Below are 11,108 nucleotides of genomic sequence, written 5' to 3'. Positions count from 1 at the left end.
GTGATGATGATGAGAACATTTACACCAGGGAAGATGACAAGTACTACAAACCTAGACTTCATTTAATGCGTTATTGAATGCTTAGACTTAAAAAGAGTGATGGGAAATGTGAGCAATGCAGATTAAACCTGTGTTAATATGGTACCAGTTTATTTCAATTGTACATAAGATAAAAATTGAGAAAAACAATTTTGCTTCCAGTATTCAAAACCAATAGTTCCATATGGCAAAGAAGTCACTTGAGTCATTGAGGAATGAGTGAAATTCAAACATATGTGTTAGATGCAGCTCTGCCCTCTTATTGGTTAAAATAGTAAACCCAGAGAACCAAGATGGCGGCGTAGGGAGCAGACCTGTGTGTGCTGCTCTCTCACAGCATCATTGAAACTATCAACTATGAAGTAAACAACTGCCACTCAGAACCATGGGGAAGTTGGCCCAGTGGGAGATCTACAACTGGAGGAAAAGAAAGAAGCACAGTGAGACTGAGTGGGAGCTACGGAGGCACCAAAACCAGAGGTACGCAGTCACACGCCACGCGGGCTGCAAATGGATTCTCGGTTTTTTACGAACCCTCGAATCCTCTGGGCTTGCTCGGGGAGGGTCTCTGAGGCCCCAGATCCCACAGGGAGAGGCGGCCACGGCCTTGCAGTGGTCGGAGAGCGAGGGAAGCTCTGACACGCGGCTGCTCGCCGGCACTGAGGGACAAGAAGTCCTGGTGTCCCGGGGAGGCGAGGGGCGCTGAGACGTCGCCATCGCTATTTCCTCCACGCTGGCGACTCCCTGAGACCCCGCCCTACCCTCAGGGCTGTGCCAGAGGCACAAGAGGGAATGACTGTGCTTTTACAAACTCTCAAATCCACTGAGCTGGTTCGGGCGGGTCTCTGAGGCCTCAGGCCCCAAGGCGAGAGACGGCACGGCCTTCCAGCGGTCAGAAAGCGAGGGAGGCTCTGGCGCTCGGCTGCTCGCCGGCACTGGGGGACGCAAAGTCCTGGTGTCCTGGATAGGCAAGGGGCCGCTGAGTCTCCGCCCCGGAGACTCCCTGTGACCCCGCCCTATGCAATTTACATTCCCATCTGGGCTGTGCCAGACTCACAAGTAGAAACGCCTTTGCTTCTGCAAACTTTCAAATCCACTGAGCTGGTTCAGGCGGGATCATGAGGCACCAGACCCTACGGGGAGAGGCAGCACGGCCTTGCAGCCATCAGAAAGCGAGGGAGACTCTGTTGCACAGCTGCTCGCCGGCACTGGGGGACACAAAGCCCTGGCAGAGATTCAAGGGGCCGCAGAGACTCAGCCAGTGCTATTTGCTCTGCCATGGCGACTCCCTGAGACTCAGCCCTAATCAATTTACATCCCCATCCAAGCTGTGCCAGGTGCACAAAAAGACCCACCTGCGCTTTTGCAGCCTATCCCAACAAATTGCAGACTTCAACTGCTCGCAGCCATGGGAGACACACGCAAGAAGCAGACCCAGGAGAACCAGGATGTCGGCATAAGGAAGAGACCTGTGCGTGCTACCTCACACAACAACATCGAAACTACCAAATATCAGACAAACACCTATCATACAGAACCATGGGAAAGTTGGCCCAGTGGAAGCTCTACAACTGGAAGGAGAGAAAGAACATTGAGACTGAGTAGGATGTGACACCAAGTACAGAGCCCAACCCAACAAACTGCAGATTTCAACTCCTCGCATAGAAAGAAGTGCATTGAGACTGAGTAGGATGTGCAGAGGCACCAAGTACAGAGCCCATCCCAGCAGGCTGCAGATTTCAGCTCCTTGCATCTGGGAGGGACGCAATCGGGGGGCAGAGTCGGGTCCGGGGCCAGCCAGGCCTGGGCCTGACTGGGCCGGCACTGTGGAACTGCTGTACCAGCAAGCGCACAAACATGCCCACTGGTCCCAGTCTCTTGTGGGGCGCTGGGGGACAGCAGACAGGCAGTCTGTGCACTTGGTGGAGGGTAGGAGTGCTGGATGTTCAACCACCAGGAACGCCTGGAGATTTTGTCTGGTGGGGAGCCCCCGGCAGGGGACAGAGGGCCAAACTTCCTGTTTCCTCAGTAAGGCTGGGATGGCCCCGGTGAGGTTGAAACGGCCCCGGTGTGGTAGGGACAACCCCGGTCAGGTTGAAACGGCCCCCGTGAGGTAGGGACGACCCCGGTGAGGTCGAAACGGCCCCGGTGTGGTAGGGACAACCCCAGTCAGGTTGAATCGGCCCCGGTGTGGTAGGGACAACGCCGGTGAGGTTGAAACGGCCCCCGTGAGGTAGGGACAACCCCGGTGAGGTTGAAACGGCCCCCGTGAGGTAGGGACAATCCCGGTGAGGTTGAAACGGCCCCCGTGAGGTAGGGACGACCCCGGTCAGGTCGAAACGGCCCTGGTGTGGTAGGGACAACCCCGGTGAGGTTGAAACGGCCCCCGTGAGGTAGGGACGACCCCGGTGAGGTTGAAACGGCCCCGGTGTGGTAGGGACAACCCCGGTCAGGTTGAAACGGCCCCCGTGAGGTAGGGACGACCCCGGTGAGGTCGAAACGGCCCCGGTGTGGTAGGGACAACCCCGGTCAGGTTGAATCGGCCCCGGTGTGGTAGGGACAACCCCGGTGAGGTTGAAACGGCCCCCGTGAGGTAGGGACGACCCCGGTGAGGTTGAAATGGCCCCTGTGAGGTAGGGACAATCCCGGTGAGATTGAAACGGCCCCCGTGAGGTAGGGACGACCCCGGTCAGGTCGAAACGGCCCCGGTGTGGTAGGGACAACCCCGGTCAGGTTGAAACAGCCCCCGCGTGGTAGGGACAGCCCCGGTGAGGTTGAAACGGCCCCCGTGAGGTAGGGACGACCCCGGTCAGGTCGAAACGGCCCCGGTGTGGTAGGGACAACCCCGGTCAGGTTGAAACCGCCCCGGTGTGGTAGGGACGACCCCGGTGAGGTTGAAACGGCCCCCGTGAGGTAGGGACGACCCCGGTCAGGTTGAAAGGGCCCCCCTGAGGTAGGGACGGCCCCGGTGAGGTTGAAACGGCCCTGGTGAGGCTCAGACGGCCCTGGTGAGGTTGAGACTACTCCAGTGAGGTTGGGACAAATAAAGGGGACCAGTATGGACTGATGAAAAGGGGTAGATACAGAAGCAGAGCAACATTGAACAGAATGTTAAACTACAGTGGGAAGCCTGGGGAGGGTTGGGGGGGGGATTAAGAGACCAACTGAAGGACTTATATGCATGCATATAAGATTAACCAATGGACACAAGACACGGGGCGGGGGTGGGGTGGGGGGTAGGGGCCGGGGGAATGTCAAGGGGGGGAAGAAAGGAGACATATGTAATACTCTTTGTAATACTTTAAGAAATAAAAATTATTAAAATATTAAAAAAAATAGTAAACCCATTTAAAAATATGTAAACCATTCTGAACAGACAGAATGACCAAAATACAATGTAACTGCAATGCTTTATGTGTTCGTGCAATTATATAGTTTTTCATAGATTGACCTGTACGGTTTCCACCAATGAGATCGCTTCATTCGATGTGGACAAGACAGTGTGTTGACATCTAAGGTCTATAACAGATGGCACGTGAAAAACGAGAAAACTCATGAGCGGTCCTTAACAGATGGCGCGCGAAACACGAGAAAGCTCATGAGCTGTACAAAAGGTGTTAAAAGCAGCAAGAGGAAAACAGTCAGTTACTTACAAGGGAGTAACCATAGGACTGTCAGCTGATTTCTCAACAGAAACTATGAAGGCCAGAAGGAAGTGGCCAGAAATATTCAAAGTGATGAATACCAAGAACGTACAACCAAGTTTATTTTACCCAGCAAAGATATCATTCAGAATTGAAGGTCAGATAAAGAGCTTCACAGATAAGAAAAAGCTAAAGGAGTTCATCACACCAAACCAGTACTATATGAAATGCTGAAAGGTATCCTTTAAGAAGAGGAAGGAGAAAAAGGTAAAGATACAAATTATGAACAACAAATACACATCTATCAACAAGTGAATCTAAAAATCAAGTGAATAAATAATCTTATGAACAGAATAAACTGGTGAATATAATAGAATCGGGGCATAGAAAGGGAGTGGACTGACAATTTTCAGGGGGAAAGTGGTGTGGGGGTGCAGGAAGAGAATGGAAAAAAATCATACACCTATGGATGAGGACAGTGGGAAAGAGAGGTAAGGGCAGAAGGTGGGGTGGGAACTGGGTGGAGGGGAGCTATTTGGGGAAAAAAGAGGAACAACTGTAATAATCTGAATAATAAAGATTTAATTAAAAACAAAATAAAATGTACAATTCAGTGGTTTTTATTATATTCAGAGTTGTACAATCTAACAATTACCACTATCTACCTTTAGGCTCTTTCCTTTTTCTTTCTTTCTTTTTAAAAAGACATGCTCAGCCCTAGCTGGTTTGGCTCAGTGGATAGAGCCTGGACCTGTGGATGGGAAGACCTAAGACCATGGGAAAACACATATTGTTTTTGTGATTAATCACTATGCTTTAATTATGTTCAACAGGTAACAATGAAATTGGGGGTGGCCACAACATGAGGAACTGTATTAAAGGGTCGCGGCATTAGGAAGGTTGAGACCACTGGTCTAAGGTTTATTTCTACCTCAGTCGCTGGCTCATACCCAGCCTGGCCCAGGTCCCGGCTTGGGCAGGAGGCAAACAACTGATGTGTTTCTTTCACATGGATTATTTCTGTCTTTCCCTCTCTCCCCCACTCTCTCTAAACATCAATGGGAAAATATCCTCGGGTGAGGATTTAAAAAACAAACAAAGGTGGGTAACCTGGTCAGAAGGCCAAATCTTCAAAGTGCATGGAAGCTGCTCATCACAGGGTGTCTGGACTGAACTTTCGAGAGCAGCTCCAGGAAGGCCTGCGGGGATGGCGCCTCCACATTCTGGAAGATGTTCTGGACTCTGCCAAGCAGGATGAAGTATTTCTCCTCCAGCGAGATGAACCCGAGGTGGTTCTGATCGAACAGGATGACGACTCCAGGGAGGCGCATGAGGTTGTGGAAGCCACTTAAGATAACATTGTGCATGCCATAGAAACACATCCTGCAGGTTCGGGGGTAGTTCTGATCTCTTGAGCTCACGCCCACAGGCAGAACAAACAGAGCAGGCTGCTCCTCCGAAGCTGCAGCCCCGGACTCCCCGACGCTGGGCTGGGCGGGGCTCTGCCAGCCATGGCCCTGGCTTTCCTCAGTCCCGTCTTTTTGCTGCTGCTGCTGCTTCCGGATCACCTGCTCTTCAATCTCCCGGACCACGCGGGAGAGCTCGTTGAAGTTGCGGAAGATCAGGCCATCTCGCAGCTGGATGCCGCGCCTGAGGTGGATCTCAAACGTCCAGATTAACCCTCCCCTGATCTCGGTGACCCTAGCATACTTCCCATGGAAGCTGAGTATGGCAATCTTCTTTGGTCTGAAGCTCTCGTCTTTGAATTGGAAGAGGCCTGGCCTGATGAGGTCGCCCGGGTGGCTTGGCGGGAGGTAGAAGCGGCGGTAGGTCACCCAGTCATACTGCTGTCTGTCCTCCCGCACCAGCTCCAGCCCCTGTTCTCTCCTAATCTTCGGTGGTAAATCCATTCGGTGGTCTCTTTGGATCCACTGGATGCAGAACCTGTCCTTCTGAATCTGCAGGTGGCGGCTGTGGGAAAAGCTGTAGAAGTCATCCAGGTACTCCAGCGTGGCTGATTTTCTTTCTGTCAGGCGAATTCTAAAGGAGGGCTTGAATTGCATTGGGTCATCCACATGGGTGTTATGGGAAGGCCTGCACGTCCCACCAGTAATGCATAAGCCATCTACCACTACATTCAGCAGTGTTCCATAGTCTCTATCTAGCTGCCACAATCCCAAAATGTTTCTGTATGGGTGGAGCAGCTTGGCATAGACTTCTTGATAAGACATACCGATCGTCTTCAGGTTCTGCAAGGTTTCATGAACGCCATACTCTTCCCGGCAGCGCCGTCTCCAGATGCTGTCGGTGTGCAGGATGTGGTGGAATTTGGTGCAGGCCTGGGCCAGGCTGGGCTGGTCAGTGCCCAGGAGCAAGGCGAAGATTTTCACTAGCATCTCCACTGGCAGGTCCTGCAGCGAGCAGTACGGGGGCTGCATGGGGCTCGAGATTCCTCCACTCCCCGCACAGCACTGCGCTTCCGTGTCAGCCTCGAGGTGCTTTTTTGCCAGAGCTGGCTTGCCCTAGGCCGCTGCCGTCTCAGCTGGGCCCTGACACTCCTGATGACACTGCTTGCTCTTGGCCGATGTCCTCTCAGCTGGGCCCTGACACTCCTGATGACACCGACATCCCAGCAAAGTGCCCACTCTGCAGAGGCAAGCGCACTCCTCCATGCCTCCATGCTTAACAGCCACCACAGTGTGGGCAGCCGCCCCTCAGCAGGGTTTTAAGCTGGCTGGGCCAGCCCTAGTGTTGAGCCACGCCCCCTAGGGCCTAGCTACGCCCTCTCAGAGAGGAGCCAATTGTAGGACTTTAAACCCATACCCATTAACAGTTGCCTCCCTTTCCCAGTGCCCCGCCCTGTCCTCCCACCCTAACCCCAGGCAGTCACTAATCTGCTTTCTGTAGGGAGGTGCCTCCAGGGAAATGCCTATGGGGGGGTTATGGGGGGGGACATTTCCCAGAAATGCCGTAAAAAATAAACACAACTGTGGTACATCTACACAATGGAATACTACACTGCGCTAAAAAAAGAAGGAATTCTTGGCATTTGCAACAGCATGGATGGAACTGGAGAGCATTATGCGAAGGTGAAATTAGCCAGTCAGAGAAAGATATAAATACCACATGATCTCACTCCTTTGTGGAATATAAAGAACAACATAGACTGATGAACAGGGACAGATCCAAAGAGAGAGAAACAGTGATCAGACTATCAATCCCCAGAGGGAAAGTAGGAGAGGGTGGGGGTAAGGGGAAGAGATCAATCAAAGGACTTGTATGCATGCATTATAAGCCAAACCAATGGACATGGACAACAGGGGGATGAGAACATGAGTGGGTGGGGAGGTTGCGGGTTATTGGGGGGATGAGGACACATTTGTAATACCTTAACCAATAAAGAAATTAAAGATTAAAAAATAAAATAAAATAAAAAACATTCATGAGAATGTTTAAAAATCGGACCCCTCGTACATTGCTGGTGAAAATGTAAAATAGCGGGGCCATGTTGGAAAACGAGAGTCACCCGATGGCCCAGAAGTTCCACATCTAAGTACATACCCAAAAGAAATGGAAACATGTTCACACAAAAAACTTGTACACAATGTTCACAGCGGCGTTATTCATAAGAGCCTCAAACCGGAAACAACCGAAATACTCATCAACTGATAAATGGGTAAACAACATGTGGTATAACCATACACTAGGATATAGCATACATAAAACTTCAAAATGTTATGCTAGGTGAAAAAAGCCAGTCACAACTAAGATGTTTTTAAATAGAGACACATATAAAACAAGATGATGTACTAACTGATGGATGGGCAAGCTATGATCAGAGGCTGAAAGGAGACTAGCTCTGCCTTTTTGCAAACAATAATGTTTTAGTACTTGCTAGTATGTAGAGTGTTTCTGCTATATTATAGAACATGAAGGGAATTTACTATAAGCATGGAATATCTGTCATTTTAGTCAGAAAGTAATTTGTTTTTAGAGTGCAATGAAAAATCTATACTTGCAGAAAATAAAATTAATGGATTATGAAATAGAAACATGAACAATTTTAGGAAGAGCTTATTTATGATGTAAACACCCCAAAAGGTAAGTAAAACACTGCCCACAATCAAAGGAGATGGAGGTAAATAAAAGTGGGAAAGAGGCTTTTAAAAATATAGATTCGTATAAAGGCACTCTTCTTGAAAATCTTGTCCACAGCCTTTATAAAATTATATTAAGTCCTCACGTAACAATGTCAATAGGTTCTGGGAACTGCAGCAAAATGATGCATAATAATTACAATTTTACCACAGCCTTATTGATATATATATAAAAAAAACGAGTTAAATCCCTGGGGCAATTCATTAGTGTTATAACAAAATGTTTAGTGTTAAATAAAACATTATGCGACAACCTGTTATATGTGTCAAGAACAAATAAAAACTTTAAAAATCTCCTTCACAAATATTAGCAAAAAGCTTCAGCCATCTGTCACTTGACCAAGTAACCTTGACTTACCCATCTGCCAGAAACACAGTTTTGATCCAAGTGTTCTTTTTTATACTAGTGAGCTGTGCATTGTTGTACCTGTCTCATAGTTAAGATTTTAAAATGAAAGCTACAAGATCTCTGGTAGCATTGGTCTATATATTTTTGCATGTCTATGCATACTTATATGTTAAACCTGGGTCATTTTTTCTTTCTCTGAATGGTATAGCCAAAATTCATTTTTAAAGAGCTCTATTGAGATCAAGTATATACCCTCAAAAATAAGGAGACTACTAAAAACACATAATGAAAGAAAATTAAGTTTTTGTTTTATGTAAGTCTACTGTTTTCATCAGCTAGGAGGACAAAGTGTTCCTGGACTATTGGTCTGCTCTTGATAATAGATTATAAAAGGTTTTATTTATTTTGTTTTAAATGTTTAACCTTTATTCGACCTAAAAAGCAAAGACTTTGAGTCTTACCAAATGTTGGTCAAGGTCACTTGATCTAAGATAAACTTCTAGTTTAAGTTTGTTTGTTCAAATAAAGCAGGCATGTCTTTAGAGTTATTAGAATTAAATATAATACTTTATTCCACCTAGGTTTACTAAAAGTCAAATAAGCTCATGTTATCTCTATTACAAAATGCGTGAGCAAGAAAGGTAACCTCATATGTTGGATTGCCACTTCTGAGGAAGTTGAGACTCAGCTACATAAGAAGAAGCCAGTTGGCTTAAGAAAGTCAGTCCTTAAAACTGGGTCTTTTTAAAACTTACTTTATCCTAATTGGTTTGGCTCTGAAATGAATTTCAGACATTGAGAATTATCCAATATAATAAAAGGCTAATATGCACATTGGCCCCTCTACTGGGAGTTTGACCCAGGGGGCGGAGCCAGCCGGCCAAACTCTCTCATCCCCTCCCCCTGGCCCATTGAGATGGCCCCAATCAGGGTAGGCGGGCTGGACCCTTTATGTGTACAAATTTGTGCACTTGACCTCTAGTCATGCTTATAATCATTAGTCTCCTTGGTACCTCAAAAGTTGTAAACGCATGTCACAGCCAGTAACCACCAAGAAGATGATCTCCCTAAGATTAGAACATCAAAAAAAGAGCAAGGAGAATGACTGATTTAAAAATGTGAACCCGACAGCATTACCTGTGAATACCCCACAGACTCAGCAAAAAAAATAATGGAGGACTCCAAATCAGTAGCACGAATCATGCCAATGCCTTAAATATTGACCACATCTCTCTGTGTGGCTGATAATCTGATCAGAAGGAGGGGAATTGTTAAAAACAAGACAACAGGCCAAAAATGGAGTTGCTTTTACTAAGTCCCACATCACCAAAGCCAAGACTTAACCAGAAATGTACTCTTAAACCAGTCAATCAGAAATCACCTGATCAGCACTAGATAGCCCCGCACCACCCCCTAGACTAGAGAAATGTAACTTTGCCTCCAGCAGCCTACTTCTCTGCTTACTATAACATTCTTTCCCCATTCTATTCTGGCTATAAAAATGTTTCATTTTGTACAGCTTCACAGAACTCCTTTTTATCTACTAGATTGCATGCTGCCTGATTTCAATTGATCTTTGCTCAAATATGCACTTCACATGCCCTAAGTGCCAGTCACCATAGGAGAAGCCAGATCCGCCTGACTTGAAGTGAGAGCCTAGCTCTGATCTCACCACATCAGTGGACCAGGCTTCTGAGAGGAGACTCACTGTGACCGCGTTTCCGGGGCTGCTCCCCTCTGGCCAGAAGGGGGCGTCATCCCGCCCCTCCCTGCTCCCTGCTCTCCCCAGGAAGTCCCGCCCCTGCCGGAAGTTAGAGTCCCTGCCTCTGGAAGATGGTGGCTTTCCAGTGCTCATGGCCTCAGGAAGCGCGAGGCAGGCATGGGCCCTTGGGATGGAGCGAAGCAGGCGGCAGGCGGGGCCCTAGAGCAGCAAAGCCCGCGGTGAGGAGTCCCTGCTGGGGCCTCCTAGGCCAGCCCCGTGGCGGAGCAGCGCCCATTGCAGGTGGTCCATTCCCTCCCCCAGAAGGAGGCCAGGCCAGGGTAGGGCAGGCTGGGCTCGGTCATCCCGGTGGGACCCCCGCTCTGTGAGCACCAGCTGCGTAGGGAGCCGCCTTCTGAGGTCGGGGTTCCCTCCATCCTCACCTCGCCAGGCCTGCTGCTCCCTGCAGAGTGTGACGGAGCCCGGGCCTTCCTTGTGCCCTTGTGGCTCCAGAGTTTCCCAGCGTCCCCCCCCCCCCCACCTCCTGTGTCAGACTGGGACCCCCCCACAGCCACGTGGTTCTGGCCAGGACAGGATCGCAGGGAGATGCGGGGACAGCCGTGGGCCTGAGGTTATGGCCACTTCTCACTTCAGCTTCACTCGTGGCGTGAAGGGCACCAGCAATGACAGTTCCAGGGAAACCATTGCGGGGCCTCAGCCCATGGCAGCCCCTGAAGCCTGTGCCCAGCGAGGAGCTCTCCCGACGCTGCGCCCAGGGAACCCCAGTTCTGTGGGGCCAGGAAGGTCCTCCCGGGATGAGAGGAGCATGAAGCCCTTGGCGTGAGTCACTGAATGGCGCTTGAGTCACTTAAAAATACAACCAGGTCTCTGCTGATTTGTGTTAAAATCCCATCGAATGAATGTAAGAGCTTAGATAACCTCAGTAACATGAACGGTATTGCTATTTTTAAATGCTATATTAAGTTTTATTTTGAAGACATCAATTAAATTTAAAATTTGAGAAAATTTGATATAATTAAATAATCCCATTCACTTGTTTAAAACATCCAACTTGAGTGGCTGTTATGCATGAGTTTTTCTTGATATCTAAAGAATTCCAATTTCTTTTTTAAGTTATATTTGAACATAATATAGTGCCTCTTCAGGTTTATCTTTAAAAGGGGCTCAAATGGGGAGTTTACAGGTTACATTTATGTGTT

At 48.7% G+C, this 11,108-nt stretch overlaps 1 pseudogene; it reads right to left on the bottom strand.

Moving 5' to 3' along the window:
• Positions 1-4,813: 4,813 nt before the first annotated feature.
• On the bottom strand, positions 4,814-6,121 carry LOC139019312 (F-box only protein 31 pseudogene; annotated as a pseudogene).
• Between the last annotated feature and the right edge of the window lie 4,987 nt (positions 6,122-11,108).

The sequence above is a fragment of the Myotis yumanensis genome, unplaced genomic scaffold (assembly GCF_028538775.1).
Source record: "Myotis yumanensis isolate MYYU_CA2020_CCGP unplaced genomic scaffold, mMyoYum1.0.hap1 SCAF_11, whole genome shotgun sequence".
Taxonomy (NCBI): Eukaryota; Metazoa; Chordata; class Mammalia; order Chiroptera; family Vespertilionidae; genus Myotis; species Myotis yumanensis.
The sequence above is the reverse complement of the archived record's forward strand: the minus strand, read 5'-3'. Positions and strand labels throughout refer to the sequence as shown.